Source organism: Puma concolor, chromosome C2 (genome assembly GCF_028749965.1).
Source record: "Puma concolor isolate L17-30 chromosome C2, mPumCon1.1.hap2, whole genome shotgun sequence".
Taxonomy (NCBI): Eukaryota; Metazoa; Chordata; class Mammalia; order Carnivora; family Felidae; genus Puma; species Puma concolor.
The window spans coordinates 82,715,254-82,733,990 of record NC_141675.1 but is presented as its reverse complement, the minus strand read 5'-3'; positions in this window follow the sequence as shown (position 1 = coordinate 82,733,990).

Sequence of the window (18,737 nt, the reverse complement as noted above, 5' to 3'; positions counted from 1 at the left end):
CTCACAATAGCAAGTCTAGTTTATGCACTGCTTCTTAAGTGTTCAAAGAAAGTTGATGGGTTCAGGAAACACTACCCCCAAATATGGCACCTTGGCACATTGAATGTCTTAAGCTGCAGGAGTTTGAGAAAATGGCAGGATTGGGAAGTTCTCTCTGACCTCCCTCTTGCCTTTCTTCCCTGAGACAGGGACCTCTGAAAGGTACTGTCCCTACATCAGGAGGAACGGGGAGTCTCTTATGCATGATGGGAGTTTGGGATCAAGAAATCTTTACCAACAAACCTTGTTAAACTAACCCTTATGTTCCTAGTTACCTCTTCCCCATTTATTATTCCTAACCCAGCCTCCTCTGCTTCATCAGTTCTTCACAGATCTATTCTTTCTTTGTCTAAAAGGTATAAAAGCCCCTGCTCTGGTCATTTCTTAAGGTCTTTATACTTCTGTGGGGGCTCCCAGGTACATGTAAAAAATCAGTAAAATTTGTATGCTTTTCTCCTGCTAAATCTATCATTTCAGACCCAGCAAGGGATCCTAAGAAGGTCAAAGATAACTTTTCCTTCCTTAAAAAGTAAATGTATGTATTGTTCATTAGATTTATGTAATGTAGGGACAATGGTCCCTAATTTGGTAGATCAGCAGATTGCCAAGTTTTATTTTCCAAGTAAGCAAATACAAAAAAAAATCCACTTACTAGCACATCTATCTTGTAAACTAAAGAACACTAAAATTCACAGTAGGAAAGGTATAATTTGAAAAGTAAAAATCCTCCTCAAAAAGTAATAATACTTTTGCTTCTGATGAAAAAAGTGTTGTCATGGGCCAGTGTCAGTACAAACACTGCAGTTTAGTTTGCAAGCCCACTGTCTCCCACTCATCTTCAAGGAGGAAGCACGCTGCCAGAGGCTGTGTGGCCTCTTCCCTCCAGCCTTCCCACGTGAGCCGGGAGATGTAAGGCCTCCGGGGCCTTAACTGTGAACATAATTTCCAAGTTCCTAAATGAAGCAGCTGCCAGTCACCCAAGCCTTAGCCAGTGTTCTTCAAATCTGCACATAAATCCAATTTTCCAGAGTCAGGATCTCCCCAAATCATCAAAGGTAGACCATGGGCAAATATACAAAATGAATGTAACCTGGAAAAAGAGCAAGCCCTGCCCTTTGTTGCAAAATTCATCCACATTGCTGGGGAAGTTCATAAGAGTGGTACACGAGAAAGCAGATGGAAGGCTTAACAGAAGGTCTGTGGGTTCTAATTGCATGAACCTTGTATGGCGATGGCCCTACTCAGTTTTGTGGAATTCAGACCATGCCTGGAGGTGAGGTACCAGTAGGGACAGAGACAGATGAAAATAGGCAAAGAGGCAATAAGAAGTGCAAAGGCCCTGGGGCATGTTGTAAAAGGACACTGTCAGACTAGGGGTGTCTTAGAGGAGTGGAACATCAGGGGAGACAGTCACTGTCTTTAAATGTCTGAAGAGCTGTCAGATAGAAGAGAAAATAGAATTGCCAGAGGGCATAAGAAAGTCAAATGATTGGAAACAAAGAAAAACAGACTTATGCTACATAAAGGAAAACCTTTTAACTCTTAAAGGTGCCAAAAGAAAAAAAAAAAAAACAGGAAAAAAAAAGAGGAAAGGGAAGAAAAGAGCAGTTCTTTTTTGTTTTGATTTTTTGTTTTTCGTGGTTTTTTTTACTTTTTTTTTTAACGTTTATTTATTTTTGAGACAGAGAGAGAGCATGAACAGGGGAGGGTAAGAGAAAGAGGGAGACACAGAATCTGAAACAGGCTCCAGGCTCCGAGCTGTCAGCACAGAGCCCGATGCAGGGCTCGAACCCACGGACCTCGAGATCATGACCTGAGCTGAAGTCGGATGGTTAACCCACTGAGCCACCCAGGCGCCCCTGTTTTTTTTTTTTTTTTGTTGTTGTTGTTGTTGTTTTGTTTGTTTTGTTTTGTTTTGTTTTGTTTTTCATGAACAGTGGTGATTTCCGCATACTGAGAAATATTCAAGAGAAACCAGGTAAAGGGTCTTCAGTAAGTGAGAAGGACTTAGGCCAGATATCTGACAAAAGGAAAGGAGATGATACTATAGATTCTGGCTAGGAATTGAAGATCCTGATAACCCTACCAAGTGATCTTGACCATCCCCTGGTTTCTTTCTCTGTTTCTTTGCCCACAATTGAAGCTTGATACATGGTATGTATTATAAATTCGGAGCATCCTTCTAGTTTGAGTACATTCTGGGTTCTATCAAACACACCTGGTTTTTCTTAGGTTTGATTATGGTAACTGTCATTTATTGAATATTTTCTATGAAAAAGGCACTATAAAATTTTGAAGTAGATTATATCATTATCCCCATTTTATAGATAGGGAAATTAAGTTTCAGAGCTGGTATGTGCTTTGACCAAGCCACACAGCGAGGAAGAGTCAAAAACCTATTTCTAACCACCATCATCTGCTGCTGTTAAGCCCCACAGTGCATGGCCTGAAAACGTCCAAATTTACTCTCTCAAAAGTATTTGCATTTTGCTCCAGCAGCCTCTGCTTCATCGCCAAGTCCCATGCCTAGAAACTGACACAAATTCCTGATTACCCAAGGATTACCTTGGAGATCAGCATCATGAGATTGTTGTCCTTCTCAACTCTATTTTTTTGTTTTGTTTTTTGTTTTGTTTCTTTTGCTATTAAAGTAAGCCTCCATGACAGCTCCTACTTTCACATTCTGGGACTCAGTACCTATGTAAATAACACTTTAGACAACCTAGGCTCCCATGTCCTTGACCCCAAACTACAGTCCTCTTTCTCTGTAGCCCACTTCAATCAATTACCCCTTGGGCTTACGTCCTTTACTATATCTAAGGTATCCTCCTTTTTTAAAATTTATTTTTAAGAGACAGAGAAGGGGAAGGGGCAGAGAGAGAGGGAAAGAGAGAGAATCTCAAGCAGGCTACCCACTGTCAGTGTGGAGCCCGTCAGGGGCTCAAACCCAGACTGCAAGATCATGACCTGAGCAGAAATCAAGAGTCACTTGCTTAACCATCTGAGCCACCCAGGTGCCCCTAAGCTATCCTCCTCCTCACCAAAACAGTTCATCCTTTACACTCCTTCATTTTCTGACCCCGACTCTATGATCCTCATAGTCTCTTGGAGCACTCTTCCCTCTTCTCACAGACTCACTTCCCTGCTCCAGCCTCATCCCAAGATCTCAGGCTGCTCTCACCTCAAGCCCTTTCTTTCCTTCCAGTCCTTTGACACTGCTGCACATGAGCACCTACACCTCCAACCAGCCCCGTCTTCTGCTTCCACATGTGGGCCACTGATGCAGCCGCCACAAACCAAGAGGCCATGAAGACTGACACCATCATGAGCGTGTAGAACTCAGTCACAGCTGCTGCTCAGTCTACACTGCTCAGTGATTCCTAGTCAGTCCCTCCATACTGTCTCAGGCATTTTTCCAGACCCTCACATTTTCCATAAGCTTCTAAATCCCACTCTCTGGTGTAGACTAGATCTTACATCTTATTTCACATGCTCAAGCTTCCAACCTTGCTTCCTCATTCTCAGCACAGAGAATCAGTTCCCTTCTACTACACGGAAGGAAGAGATTACAGAAACCCTATCCACTTCACACCTCTAGATCTAGGTTATCTGTCCACACTTTCCTCCTGCCATCGTGTCATACGTGGCCACGTATGAATAGGTCATGTAGAATAGGCTATTCTATGATGTGATCTATAAGGCCAACTCCTTCTCTAGGTACGCCTGTTACACAAATAGCACATGTGTGACCATGTCTCTGGTTCCTGTCTTCCTCAGGAACTTTATCAGTAGTCAATTTCTCTCCATGTTCTTCAAGCTCTTCTCTATAATTTATCATTCCCATCAGCTTTTAAACATGCTCAAAGATCCCTGAACCCTTTCATATGACTGCAATTACATGGAATTAAATCCTATGTACAGTGAAGGGCTTGGAACAGAATGTGGTGGAAAGGGTTTGTAATTGGGTTTCAGTGGGTCTACGGGTGATGCATTAACTGATTTAGATTTTACATATCAATTTTTAAAAGTTTCTATAATTATAATCTAATACCTTTATAGGTAAAGTGTTATTTTGTAAAAGTACGATTTTTCCTAACTGAAACAATGTGTTGGTTTTTATATCCAGCCAGTCTAGTTGAAAGAGTGCCAAGTCTGTGAGTACAGCAAAGTCTAGGCTGTCTTGCCAGCTCTGAGCGCCCTCTGCTGGTGAAAGTGGGTACAACAGTCAAAGAAACCATTCAGTTTGGTGACCGTTAAAAAACACTTCGTATTTATCACAATGCAGTTTATGTTTTCTTTCATTTCCAATATTGTGTAAGGGCTAGTTAACATGTTACAAGTAGGACTCTTGCTGACTCCATTTGAGCTCTGTATAATAATTCTGTGATGCCTAAAACAGCAGCCATTAGCCACAGGTGACTCCTGGGCACTTTAAATATATGTCGTTTGAAATGACAGGCCTTGTAAGTGTAAAATACATACCATAGTTCAAGGAAAAATTATTTAAAACATCTAATTAAAAATTATATTGATTGCATGTTGAAATGATAATATTTTGGATATAATGGGTTAGAATATCTTACAAAAATTGATTTCACCTCTTCATTTTTCACCTTTTTATATAGAAATTTCATATAGAAATTTTATATAGAAATTTCAAAATTATGTATTTGGTTCGCATTGCATTTCTACTTTACAACATGCCATAGATGCTTCATTCCAAAGTTAAAGTACCATGCATAAACATCAAAGTAGGTCCCTAAAACATGGTTCGTGACTCATGAAATCCTCACACATATATATTGGAATACAATATATTTATTGGAAAATAAAGATGGGAAAACGGGTTGCTGAGTTTTCTATCAATTTTGGAGAGAGCTATTGGTGTGTTAAGTACTGAGGACCGCCAGCCAGCTCTCCTCCCTCAGACAGGGGAGACAGTGGGACATACTGATGCCCCATTTCAAGCCTATCGAGAGGCATCAATGGCACCACTGAGAGCTTACCTAGATGCTGGCCACGGGCTGGCAAGGGAAGCAGAGTAAGAAGTCTGTGATTAGGAAAGCAGCCACACTTCCAGACTTGGTCAGAGTTAAAAATGCCTCTTTCCCCAGGTCAGGTGGGGATGAGTGTGTCACAGCCAGAGTGTGTGATTTAAACCTCTCCAAGAGGGCCTCAGGGCAGTGAGAGAGTTGGAGGTGGGCTTCTGAATGGGAATTCAATTTGAGTGGAGGGCAGTGATGGGGTGAAGGAAGAGGGGAGCACACATGCTGTGTGACCCTCACTCCCCTTCAGAGAGGGCCCGACTCGCTGCCTTAGCAAAAACTGCAAAAAGATCTGAGACTTCTTTCACACATGTCTGAACCTGAGCTGTGTGGCACTCATTTGAAGTATTAATTTCTGCAAACATAATCTATAAACAACTGGTAAGTCAAAAACACACCACCTGTTTCCAGGTGGCCTCTCTGATCCTTAATGCTAGAACCTTCCTAACATTAGCTCATTCATTAGATCTTGAGTAAAACACTTGCTGAAATAACTTTCTAGACCCCAAATGGAGCTGCTCCTGCCTGGGGTGCCACATCAGCAAACCAAGATGTGGAGGACTTTCACATCCCTGTACATGCTCCACTTGACCGGAAACACAGTATATCCGCTCAGCCAATCCCCAAACGCCGAGCCAACTGTGCACACACGCTATACTCATTTACTTGTTCTTTCTCACCACAAATAATGTTGATTATGTGGCCCCAGCCAGGTATTTCCTATTTTTCGTTTCCTCGTTCTTTATTCTTAATCCTATAAAGCTCCCTGCCTTCCTCCCCATTTTGTACTTTTCCAAAAGAAGGCTCTCTGCTTCATGAAGTGTTCAGGTTTGTTTGTACTACCTGAACTGTCTTCATTAATCATTTTTTAAACACTTTGCATAGTAGATGGGGATCGAAGATGTCAAGGTTACAGAAGGCTTTAGGAGCCCTCTTTTCTTGCCATCCATTAATTTATTCAATGTAAAAATGTCTACATTCGGGGCGCCTGGGTGGCTCAGTCAGTTGAGGATCCGACTATGGCTCAGGTCATGATCTCACACTCCGTGGGTTCGAGCCTTGTGTCAGGCTCTGTGCTGACAGCTCAGAGCCTGGAGCCTGCTTCCGATTCTGTGTCTCCCTCTCTCTCTGCCCCTCTCCCACTCGTGCGCTGCCTCTCTCTGTCTCAAAAATAAAAAAAAAAATTTTTTTTTAATGAAAAAAAAGTCTATATTCAACTCCTATTATGTGTCAGGCACTATGCTAGTCAGTAACAATATGATACAGTCTTAGCCAAGGCTGAATTCGGTGGGAAATCACCATTTCCCAGTGCAGTCAACTCCACTTTGAGAAAATTCTCGTATTAGAAAGATTTTGTGTCTATGCATAGAATTATAGAAGACCCTAATGTTTGGAGAAGGTGGGTTTTGAGTTGTTGGCGCCCCGTGTGGTGGATAACTTGCTAACACTCCCTGAGGTAGTCCAGCCTAGATAGCTTCGGCTGGTAGAAAAGTTCATTTGTCTACTTTGTGTAAATCATCCTGGTGACATCAAGTGTTGACATTTACAAAGCGCTCCTCTTTTTTCTCTTGGCAATGTTTTTTATTACAGTTTGCCTTTCCTCATTTTTATCACTTTTTTTCTTTATTTTTATTCTTTTGGTCACTATTTCCATGGAACATTTTTCTCATCCTTCTACTTTCAATCTTTCTGTATCATAGGTTTTAAGTATTTCTCTTTAAAAGCGTACCGTTGAGGGGGCACCTGGGTTTGTTGATCATCCGACTTCAGCTCAGGTCATCTCACGGTTCGTGAGTTCAAGCCCCACATCTGGCTCTGTGTTGACAGCTCAGAGCCTGGAGCCTGCTTCAAATTCTGTCTCCCTCTCTCTCTACCCCTCCCCCGCTCACTTTCACTGTGTCCCTCTCAAAAATAAACATTAAAAAAAATTTTTTTTAAAAAAGGGTGTCATTGGGATTCATCAATCTGACAGTCTATTGGTGACAAAAGGTGTCATTTAATTGGAAACATTTAACCTACAAACATTTAATATAACGACTGAAATATTTAGGTTGAATTTACCATCTATGTACTGGCGTGTACATGCTCTACCTTGTCTGTGCTCCTTTCACATTGATTATATTTTATTATTCTGTTTCCCTCATATTATCTTGGCAGTTTCACATTTTACTACTCTTTTTTGTTCTTATAATGAAGATTACATCAAGCATATTCGACATATCAAGGCCCAATAAAAGTCTTTTACCTCTTCCAAGATACTGGAGAAACTTAACTTTGCTACTTAATGGGTTCTAGACCAGCAGCATAAAAATCACCTAGGTGATTGTTAAACATGACAAATCTCCAGCACCACGCCAGACCTTTTGATCAAAATCTACAATTTAACAAGATGATTCATATGTTAAAAGTTTAAGGAATACTGCTGTACAACATTGTTAGTTCCACTTAAATTTTTATAATTTATATACCATTTTGTGCATTTACATCTTAAACCCCTATCATGTTTTGCACAATGCTCATTTATTCATTTATATTTACCAACAAATATATATTTTTTTAATTTTCTAAAAATGTTTATTTTTGAGAGAAAGATAGAGACAGAGTGCAAGTGGGGGAGGGGTAGAGAGAGGGAGACACAGAATCCGAAGCAGGCTCCAGGCTCTGAGATGTCAGTACAGAGCCCAACGTGGGGCTTGAACCCATGAACAGTGAGATCATGACCTGAGCCAAAGTTGGACACTTAACTGACCAAGCCACCCAAGTACCCCCATACTTTTCGTTTATATTCATTCTTTTTTGTATTTCTGACCTTTCATCCAAGATCATTTTTCTTTGGCCTAAAGCACACATACACACTTACTTTAGACTGTGACTATCCATACTTTTAGTTTGAAGGTTTATTTCCCAATCATTTAAAAAATCTTTATTATGGACATTTTCAAACATATGTGAGTAGAGAGAACAGTGTAATAAACCTGATTTACCCATTGCCAATTATTGATATATGGCTAATCTTTCCTTTCTTATACCTTATTCACTTTCTACTCCCTGACATCAGATCATTTCATCAGTGTTTATCTCTGAAGCATAGGGACTCTTTTTGTTTACAACCTGATCCCAGCATCATCAGGTGATGATCAACACCAAATACTCAATATCATCACATGTCTAGCCAGTCTTCATATCTCCCCATCACCTTATGAATTGTGTTTTCAGTCTATTTGCAACTAGTTAAAATGTCACTTGCGTCTTATATCCCTCCCTCTGTCCAGTTTCCTCACAAATATATTTCATTTTGAAGAATTTTTTTTGTTTTATAAAGTTTCTCACAGTCTGCTTTTGTAGATTTCAACCTTATTTGATATTTAAAATGTTCCTTAATGCCCTATGCTTCCTACAGATTAGTAGATAAATCCAGAAACTTGGTAATTTTGTTGTATTGTTTCTTCCATTTAAAGGCATATATCAAATTCTTCCTCCTTTTATGGTACCAAATGTTGGTGATCAGTACCTAGATCTGTTAATTCTTTGAGGGTTGCAAAATGATCAAAATCTCATTCTATCATTTTTTTTTATTTGACTACCAGTTAAAATGTTCTGTAAAGGGAAATGTATTCTCATCCACTATTCATTTATTCACCAATAAGGTATAGATCTTATTAAAATAACAGGCAGGATAAATGCTCAATTATTCCCCTATTCACCAGTTTTCAAAGACCATGGGTTGGCCCATAGCATCTGCCATAGGTAAGCAGTAAGGGTTACTTTAAGAGGATAAAGATGCTTATAAAGATGTGGATTTAAACATATTTGATGTGTTTCTATTCATTTCCATTACTATTTTTATTGATGCACAGCCTCCTATCTCTGGTTGGTTGGAAGCAGTTTACATAACTCCGGTAGTCTTTGATAGCTTCTTTGCTATCTAGTAATATAAAGACGTTCCAGGTTTATAAATTTAAACCATACCTAAAAATAACCATATCTCTATGCAAGTCTGTTTTCTTTCTTTTTTTTAAAAAAAATTTTTTTTTTCAACGTTTATTTATTTTTGGGACAGGGAGAGACAGAGCATGAACGGGGGAGGGTCAGAGAGAGAGGGAGACAGAGAATCGGAAACAGGCTCCAGGCTCTGAGCCATCAGCCCAGAGCCTGACGCGGGGCTCGAACTCACGGACCGCAAGATCGTGACCTGGCTGAAGTCGGACGCTTAACTAACTGCGCCACCCAGGCGCCCCGCAAGTCTGTTTTCTTTGGGTAGGAAATATTATTTCAAAGACCACAATTTGAGTATGAAAAATGTTGCTTCTTGCCCATAGTTTCTAGGTCTTTTCAGTCAACAAAAATGGTGGAAAATACTTCTAAAAATATGTAGGTGTGTATGGAAAAGCGGGGGGGGGGGGGGGAAGATAAATTCATATATAGATAAAATCATTGAAAATAGTTCCCTTCTGTGTGATTATGTACCAACTGGGTATGGTTAGTTAAGTCCATTGCTTCATTTTATTCTGACTTTTAAAGTTTCCATTTACAAAATTTTGTTTCAAAATTATTTAAAATAAGTTATCTAATTCTAACATCAGATCTACGAAATTAAGTATATACCATTATGTCTAGCTTCTACATCTCCCCAACACATGTATTTCTCCTCCCTCTCTAGAGCTAACTTCAAGAAATGTTGCCCCTCCATTTTTATGGTTGTTATAAAAATGCATACATATTAGCATTTCCCCCACCCCACCCCCTTTTCCAGATAAGTGGTAGAAAACCTTAATACTTTCTCTGCTCTGCTTTTCTCATTTAAAAATATGAGGCACCTGGGTGGCTCAGTTAGTTAAGCATCTGACTTCTGCTCAGCCAATGATCTCACAGTTCATGGGTTCAAGCCCCACCTCAGGCTCTGTGCTGACTGCTCAGAACCTGGAGCCTGCTTTGGATTCTGTGTCTTTCTCTTTCTGTCCCTCCCCTGTTTGTGCTCTGTTTCTGTCTCTCAAAAATAAATAAATGTTGAAAAAAATTATAAAATGAATGATCTTGGAGAAGTATATTCATGATGTAGAAAAATATTCATAGTGTATTCATGATGTAGAAATATGTTCATGAGATTTTGCTGAGTTCTTAAAAGGCAAATAAAAAAATGCACTGTATTTAAAAAATTTTTTTAAATAAATAAAAATATATCCTGGAGGTTGCCTGGGTGGTTCAGTCGGTTAAGTGTCCAACTTCAGTTCAGGTCATGATCTTGCAGTTCGTGGGTTTGAGCCCTGGAGCCTGCTTCAGATTCTGTATCTCCCTTTCTCTCTGTCCCTCTGTTGCTTGTGCTTTGTCTCTCTCTCAAAGATAAATAAACATTGTATCTGTATTATATATAGATAGATAGATCTATCTATATTATAGATATATATATGGCTGAGATTTCCCTTATTCCTTTTGACAGCTAACTAGTACTGCATAGTTCACTAGTCCCTAGTACTTAGGAAAAGTAAAATGAGATAAACTTTCGAACATTAATCAATAAAATGACTCAGTTTGTTTTTTAAGAAATTTGCCAAGAGTGACATCAGCAAGGTAACCAAGTAGACAGCTCCAACCTCCCATATCCCCACAGAAATCTCACAAACAAGCAGAAACTTTCAGAAGCAACATTGCCAGAACTCTGGAAATTAGTCAAAGGTTTATAGTAACCAAGTGAACATAGATTCAAGAAAATTTAACTTACAAACAGGAGAAAAGTGTTCTACTCTGGCATCCTTGAAGGCAACAGTCTTGAAGACAGCAGCCTGCATTCCCAGATGGGAGACTCTATTCCAAATTATTGGGTATGTCTGTTCTAATCTGACTGGGCTAGCTGAAGGAGTTGTGCAAAGTGCTCATCTCTGTTTTCCCTAACAATTCACTGAGGCCAGAAAGGCAGGGAGTATTATTTGAAAATATTACAAAAGTAGATGGACTGTTTGCAGACACCCGAGGTAAGAGTTTACAGTTGAGACATACAACAGACAGCTTAAGCCTTAGGAGGAAACGCTGGAGAAAGTTTCTTTGTGAAATGGGAGCAGTCACCCTTATTTATGGGGGAATTTAGAAAGCCATACTCATGTCCACAGCAAAATGAATGCTCAGAAAAGACCTCAGAAGACCTGAAGTTTTGAACTCAGAGGGAACTTAGGCTCAGTGAAAATCCAGCTAAGTGTGAAAGGAAAGCTTCAGGACAGAGCCAGTCTGTAAACACTTTTAAAAGAGATTTTTCTTTTTTTCTTACCTCTAGAGTTCAAGAAAATCTACATCAAATATAAGATAAACAAAAGCTAAGAAAAAGACACTGTAGAGATCACAAATGAAAGGAATACAATCTCTGCAAAAAAAAAAAAAACAATTTGGAAAAGTCACTAGACAAATTAACTACTGCAACCTTCACCAATCAAAATGAAGAATAAAAACAAAAACCCTGGGGAAAAGGAAGAACTTGATACCCAGGGCTATCATGTTATAAAATTCAAATGTCCAGTTTTCATAAGACAAACAAAGAAACTATATGCTATCTACAGGAAACTCGATGCAAATATAATGGCATAAATAGGTAAAAGTGAAAGTGTGGGGAAAAGTGAGCTGAGTGGCTACACTAATACCAGAAAAAAAATACTTTAAGTCAAAACTGTTACAAGAGACAAAAAGGACATTATATAAGAGGGTCAATTTCATCAAGAAAACATTACAGTTATAAACACGTGCACCAAACAGCGCCTCAGAATAAATACAGAAACATTAAGAGAATTGAAAGAGAAACAGTTGTACAATTGTAGTTGGGAAACTTAAATTCACCACTTTTAATGATGAATACAACACCTAGATGGGAGATCAAAAAGGAAATAGTACACTTGCACAATGCTGTAAACCAATCAGACCTAACAAACATATAGAGTACTCAATCCAACAACAACCAAATACATGTTCTTCTCAAATATATATGGAATGTTGTCCAAGAGACTATATGTTAGACCATCACAGTCAAAATAAATTTTAAAAGATTGAAATCAGGGGCGCCTGGGTGGCGCAGTCGGTTAAGCGTCCGACTTCAGCCAGGTCACGATCTCACCGTCTGTGAGTTCGAGCCCCGCGTCGGGCTCTGGGCTGATGGCTCAGAGCCTGGAGCCTGTTTCTGATTCTGTGTCTCCCTCTCTCTCTGCCCCTCCCCTGTTCATGCTCTGTCTCTCTCTGTCCCAAAAATAAATAAACGTTGAAAAAAAAAAAAAATTTAAAAAAAAGATTGAAATCATACAAAGTATTTTCTCTGATCACAATGTAATAAAGCTGAAAATCAAGAGAAGTGAAAATGTTTACAAATATGTGAAAACAAACACATTTTTAGATAACCAATAATCAATAGGTCAAAAAACAAAAATCAAAAAAGAAATTAGAATATACTTAGAAAAGAAAAAAACAGCAAAAACACAACATATCAAAACTTATGATATGCAACAAAGGTGATACTCAGAGGGAAATTCCTAACTGTACTTGCACTATTAAAAAGATCTCAAATCAATAACCTAACTTTACATCTTATGGAGCTAGAAAAAAAAGAAGACACTACACTGAAAATTATTAGAAAGAAGAAAATAAAATAATAAAGATTAGAATGATGATAAATGAACCAGAGAATAGAAAGACAATAGAATCAACAAAACCAAAATTGGTTTTTGGAAAAGATCAACAAAATTGACAAAAGACTGGCAAAGAAATAAAGAAAAGAAGCAAATAACTAAAATCAGAAATAAAAGTGTGGAGGGGTGCCTAGGTGGCTCAGTCGGTTGAGCGTCCGACTTCAGCCCAGGTCATGATCTTGAGGTTCACCAGTTCAAGCCCCACATCAGGCTCTGTGCTGACAGCTCAGAACCTGAAGCCTGTTTTGAATTCTGTGTCTCCCTCTCTCTCTGTCCCTCCCTTGCTCACACTCTGTCTCTCTCTCAAAAATAAATAAAAACATTAAAATGAGTGTGAACATTACTACCAACCTTATAGAAATAAAAAGGAGCATTATAGAATATCATGAACTACATGAAAAAATTAGGTAGCCTAAATGAAAAGAACAAATTCTTGGAAACACACAAATTACCTAATCAAGAAGAAATTGATCATCTCAACAGACCTATAAGTAAAGACTGAATCAGTAAATAGACTCCCCAAAAAGAAAAGCCCAGGACCAGATGGCATCACTATTAAATTCTACCAAATATTTAAAGAATGAACACTAATTGTTCTCAACTTTTCCAAAAAACAAAACAGGAGGTAACAATTTCTAACTCCTTATATGAAGCCAGTTTACTCTGATACCAAAGCTAGATAAAGATATCACAAGAAAATAAAATTACAGACCAATATTCCTTATGAATATAGATGTAAAAGTCATCAATCAACAAAATGCTAGAAAAAAGACCCCCCCCCAAAAAAAAGAAAAAAAGAAAAAAGAACCTAGCAGCATGTTATAAGGATTGTACCATAACCAAATGGAACTTATCCCAGGAATGTAAGGATAGTTCAACTTAAGAAAATCAATCAGTGTTATATGCCACATTAATAAAGGAAACACATATAAGCAGATACCCACCTACACCCGCACACAATCATCTCAACTGACAAAGAAAAGGTATCTGACAAAGTCCAATACCCTTTTATGATAAACACTAAAAACTGTAGGAATATAAAAGAATTTCCATGACAGGATAAAAGGTATTTATAAAAATCCAATAGCAAACATATACTCAATGGTATAAGACTGAAAGCTTTTCACCTAAGATAAAAATAAAACAAGAATTCCCACTTTCACTGCTGTCATTCAACATTGTGCTATTAGTTCTAGCCAGAGCAATTAGACATGAAAAGAAATAAAAAGAACCTAAGTTGGAACAAAGTAAAACTATCTTTGTTTTCTTATGACATGATCCTATGTATCAAAAATCCCAGAGAATCCACAAGACAACTACTAGAGTTGAAAAATGAAGTCAGAAAAATTGCAGATCAACACATGAAAATCAACTGTTTCTATACACCAGCAAAAAAAAAAAAAAAAAAAAAATCTGCCCCCCCACCACCAAGCCTCTGTCTTAATTGACCTAAATACACCAATTAGAAGATAGATATGGCAGAATGAATTTAAAAATATCCAACTATATACTTTCTACAGGAGATTCACTTCAAATGTAATGGAATAGGTAGGCTGAAACTTAAAAAACCTAAAAAAGACATATTGTGTAAACATTTATCAAAGAGGCACAAGTGGCTATATCAACATCAGAGAAAGTATATTTCAAAGCAAAAAAAATTACCAGAGACAGAGAGGGGCATTATATAATGATAAAATGGTCACTCCATGAAGAAGACACAGCAATCCTAAATGTGTATGCATCAAACAAGACCACAAAACACATGAAGCAACAATATTAATAGAACTGAAATGAAAAACAAATTACAATAATAGTTGGGAGACATTACACCCCTCTTTTGACAAATGGTAAAACAACTAGACAGAAAATCAGTCTAGATGTAGAACTTAACACCATTAACCAACAGGATCTAATCAACATTTATAGAAGTCTCCACTCAAAATCAAAATACACATTCTTTTCATGGAACATATACTCAGAAAATATCCAGGGACCTAAGACAAACCTCAACAAATTTAACAGAAATGAAATCACGCACTGTGTGTCCTCTAACCACAAGAGAACCAAACTAGAAATGAAACAAATATACAAGGAAAATCTCCAAAAACATGGACAAAAATCAGACATAACATTTCTAAATAATGCATGCATCAAGGAACAAGTCTCCAGGGAGATTTTTTTAAAATACATTGAACAAAACAAAGTGAAAACACAACATATAATAATTTGTGGCAGAGCTAAAACAACGCAATTTAACAAAATAGAATTTATATCACTAAATGTTTTACTTAGGAATACTTTTTTTTAGGAATGAAATAGAGCTACAAACCCAGCAGTCATCAATGAGACAAGGGAATACATCAAAAATTCTACACACATGAATTTCAGTATCTTGGATAAAATGGCCAATTCCTTAAAAAACACTAACTCAATAGGAAATGCATAATTTGAATAGGCCTGTAACTATTAATGGAACTGAATTTTTAATTTAAAATTGCCTCTCAAAAAGGATACATCCAGGCACACATGGTTTTTTCTACTGGAGAATTTTTTATAAAACTTTTATTAAAAAGAGTAGCAATTCTATACAATCTTATTGAGAAAACAGAAAAGAAAAAAACCTGTATGTTTAGCAATGCACTAATATAAAATCCGATCAAAGACAGTATAGTTACAGATCAATATTCCTCACAATAAATGCAAAACTCCTTTAAAAATATTAGCAATTCATCAATATACGAAAAGGATTATACAAATCAATGTATTTCCATATACTAGCAAGGAATATGTAGAAACAAAAATATCAATAATTGCACAAAAATAAATACTTTGGAGTAAATCTAACAAAACATACACACAGCACATATGGTGAAATTCTAGTTAAAGAAATCAAAGATTTAAATAACTGGAGAGACATACTTGTAGTCTTTTTTTGAAAGACTCAACACAGTAAAGATGTCATTTCTCCCCAGAAGTTTCATGCAATTCCTTTCAAAATCCCAGCAATATTTCTCATAGATATAAACAAGACTATTCTAAAATTTATATGCTAAGGCAAAAGAACTAGAATAGCTAAAAGAATTTGGAAAAATAGGGTGCAAAAAATCAGTCTACCCAATTTCAAGGCTTACTGTGTAGCTACAGTTATCAACACTTGGAATACTAGCAAAGGGAGGGGCACAGATCAACGAACAGAATAGAGAACTCCAAAATAGACATACACAAAATATACTCAACTGATTATTGAAAAAATTGTAAAAGCCAACTCAATGGAGGATAGATGGCCTCCAGCAAACGGTGCTGGAGCAGTTGGATATCTACACAAAAATAAGTAATAAACCTTAACCTAAACTTCACACTTTATGTAAAAAGTAACTAAAGGGTCACCTGGGTGACTCAAGTTGGTTGAGCATCCGAATCTAGCACTGGTTATGATCTGGCTCGTGAGTTCGAGCCCCACATCACGCTCGCTGTTGTCAGCCTGTCAACACAGAACCCTCTTTGGATCCTCTGCCCCCCTCTTTCTCTGCCCTTTCCCCACTTGTGCACTGTATCTCAAAATATAAATAAAACATTTAAAAAAAACTAACTCAAAAATGAGTAAAGGACTCTAATGTAAAACTTAAAACTATGAAACAGAAATATACATACATATGCATACATACACACACAATCAGAAAATCTTGAGGATGAGACAAAGAGTTGTAAAGACATGACCCCAAAGCATGATCCATAAAAGGAAAAATTTATATACACCACTTGGTACTCACCTCTCCAGACCAGAGAAGTTCATTGTCATTTATACATACACTGTTTAGAGCTACTGCCAGCTATACCTGCAGACACACATACTCACATACAAACACATGCCTCTAGTTCTGTGTGAGAGCCCAAGGCCGGGTGAAGGGTATGAGGGCAGAGGTTGGCAGGTGAGTTGAAGAGACTTCCCGAGGTCAGGCAGGCAGTGACTGCACTGCTCATGAGGGCCCAGATTAGGTCAGTAATGACACCAGATAATTAAGTGTGGCAGGTGTAATTAAGGGTATGTCATGATTAACATGACCAAAACCAAATCTGTGTAGTTAAGTTCAGGAATTGGTAACAAAAGTGTGTTTTGAGAGTATGAAAAGCAAGTTATGACAATGGGATGTACAAAAGCTTACAAGAACATCCAAAGACTATTTGGTAAAGGAGGCTCATGAAGCTTGGGAGTAATAAAAATAGAGATAGACAGATTTTGGTTAGCAGTAGGAGAGTACAACCAAGAACACATGATCAGCAAAAGGGCATAAACTTTCAATTGCAAGTTTTGGGGATCTAATATACAGCATGATGACTATGATTAATAATAATATACTGTATATTTGCAATTTACTGAACATTCTCAAGCATTCTCTCTCTCTCTCTCTCTCTCTCACACACACACACACACACACACACACACACACACACACACACACACACATACAAAAGCTAACTGTGGGAGATGACAGCTGTGTTAGTTTCATTGTGGTAATCATTTCACAAGGTATACATATCAAAACATCACATTGTTCACAGTACAAATTTTGTCAAAAATAAACAAAAAAATTTAAAAAGAACACATGATCAGGAATAAGACCTTTCAGCTGAGTGTCTAGAAGTCTTTGTGACTTTCCAGGCCCCCAGTACTATGAGGCTACTCGTTTTCTGGGGCATCTTAAAGGAACCTAGCAGCCACTGACAGCAGGAATTCCAGAATGCTAGACCCAAAGGAGCAATTAGAGATCACCAACTCTCATTGTAATGTGATTAGTGTATGTAACAGAACAGAGTTACAGAGACTACGTGGTGACCCAAGGCCCTGAAGCAAGTTCAAAGCCAGGACTAGCACCCAGGTCTCTTTTTCCTGTTGATTTATTGTACACTATGTTGGAGGTTTTGTTTAAGCACGTAACCCAAATATAATGGGGAGCTAATAAAGTTTTCAAACCCCTGCCCCTGCCCTGTGACTTGTAGTAATCCAAAGCTTTCTTAAAGGTTTCACCCAATTTCCAAGGTGTAGGAGGTGAACGTTCTCCTGGCTGCCTTTAAAGGACTTTGTAGTGTGCTGCACCCTACCACACTACATGGCCACAGCTTAACACTCACTCAGCCACAGTACACAAAATCCACCCAATCATACCAGGTACCTCCTACCACAAATTAAAGGGGGCTACTTTAATCACATATTTAATTTTTTTTAATTGGCCTCTAGATATATCAACTTTTTTCACTGTCAACTTTGATTAATTCTTCAGAAAAGGAAGGCTGAAATCAACCAACTTTCTTTAACAACACCTGCACATCACTGGTGTTCCTTATGCATATGGTAGTGATATGCAGCACAGATATATTACAGAGGGCATGTAGATTTCCTGTATTTGCCAAAGAAGAAACTAAGGCCTAGGGAATGCATTTCAGGGAAGCTAGATACCTCTTTACAAATCCTTTAGTAGTCATGAAAAATAGTATCTTATTTTTAAGTTACCTCCTAATTTCTGCAGCATCGGTTTCCATGGCATGTATATTCCATGGCATGGTTTACTCTATCAAACCAAAGAAGAAACAAACCTTATAAAGATAAAATGTTAAATGGTAGTTGTTACTAAATCTGTTTTCTCAAAATCCATGGAATACCAGGTATAGTGCAGACAAGAACTGTTGCATTCATGGAGTCTTGCAGCATTCAGATTATTATGTGAACACCCACTTAACCTGTTTTTCTCCCAGAGACATCAAACTAAGCCACCAACCACCACACACAGAACAAAGCCACTTCTCTAACCAAATTTAGATGTGGGAGTATTTGTTGAGGCCTTCAATGTACTACGTATCAGTATGAGACTTGGGGGCATTTGTTGACAGTTTTGATGTACTGGATATCATCATCAGTGCTATTCAGGGCTACAGTGGATGGAACTGGAATAACGGAAGACCCTGTTCTTAAACAAAGATATATTAGGGTTACTTCGTA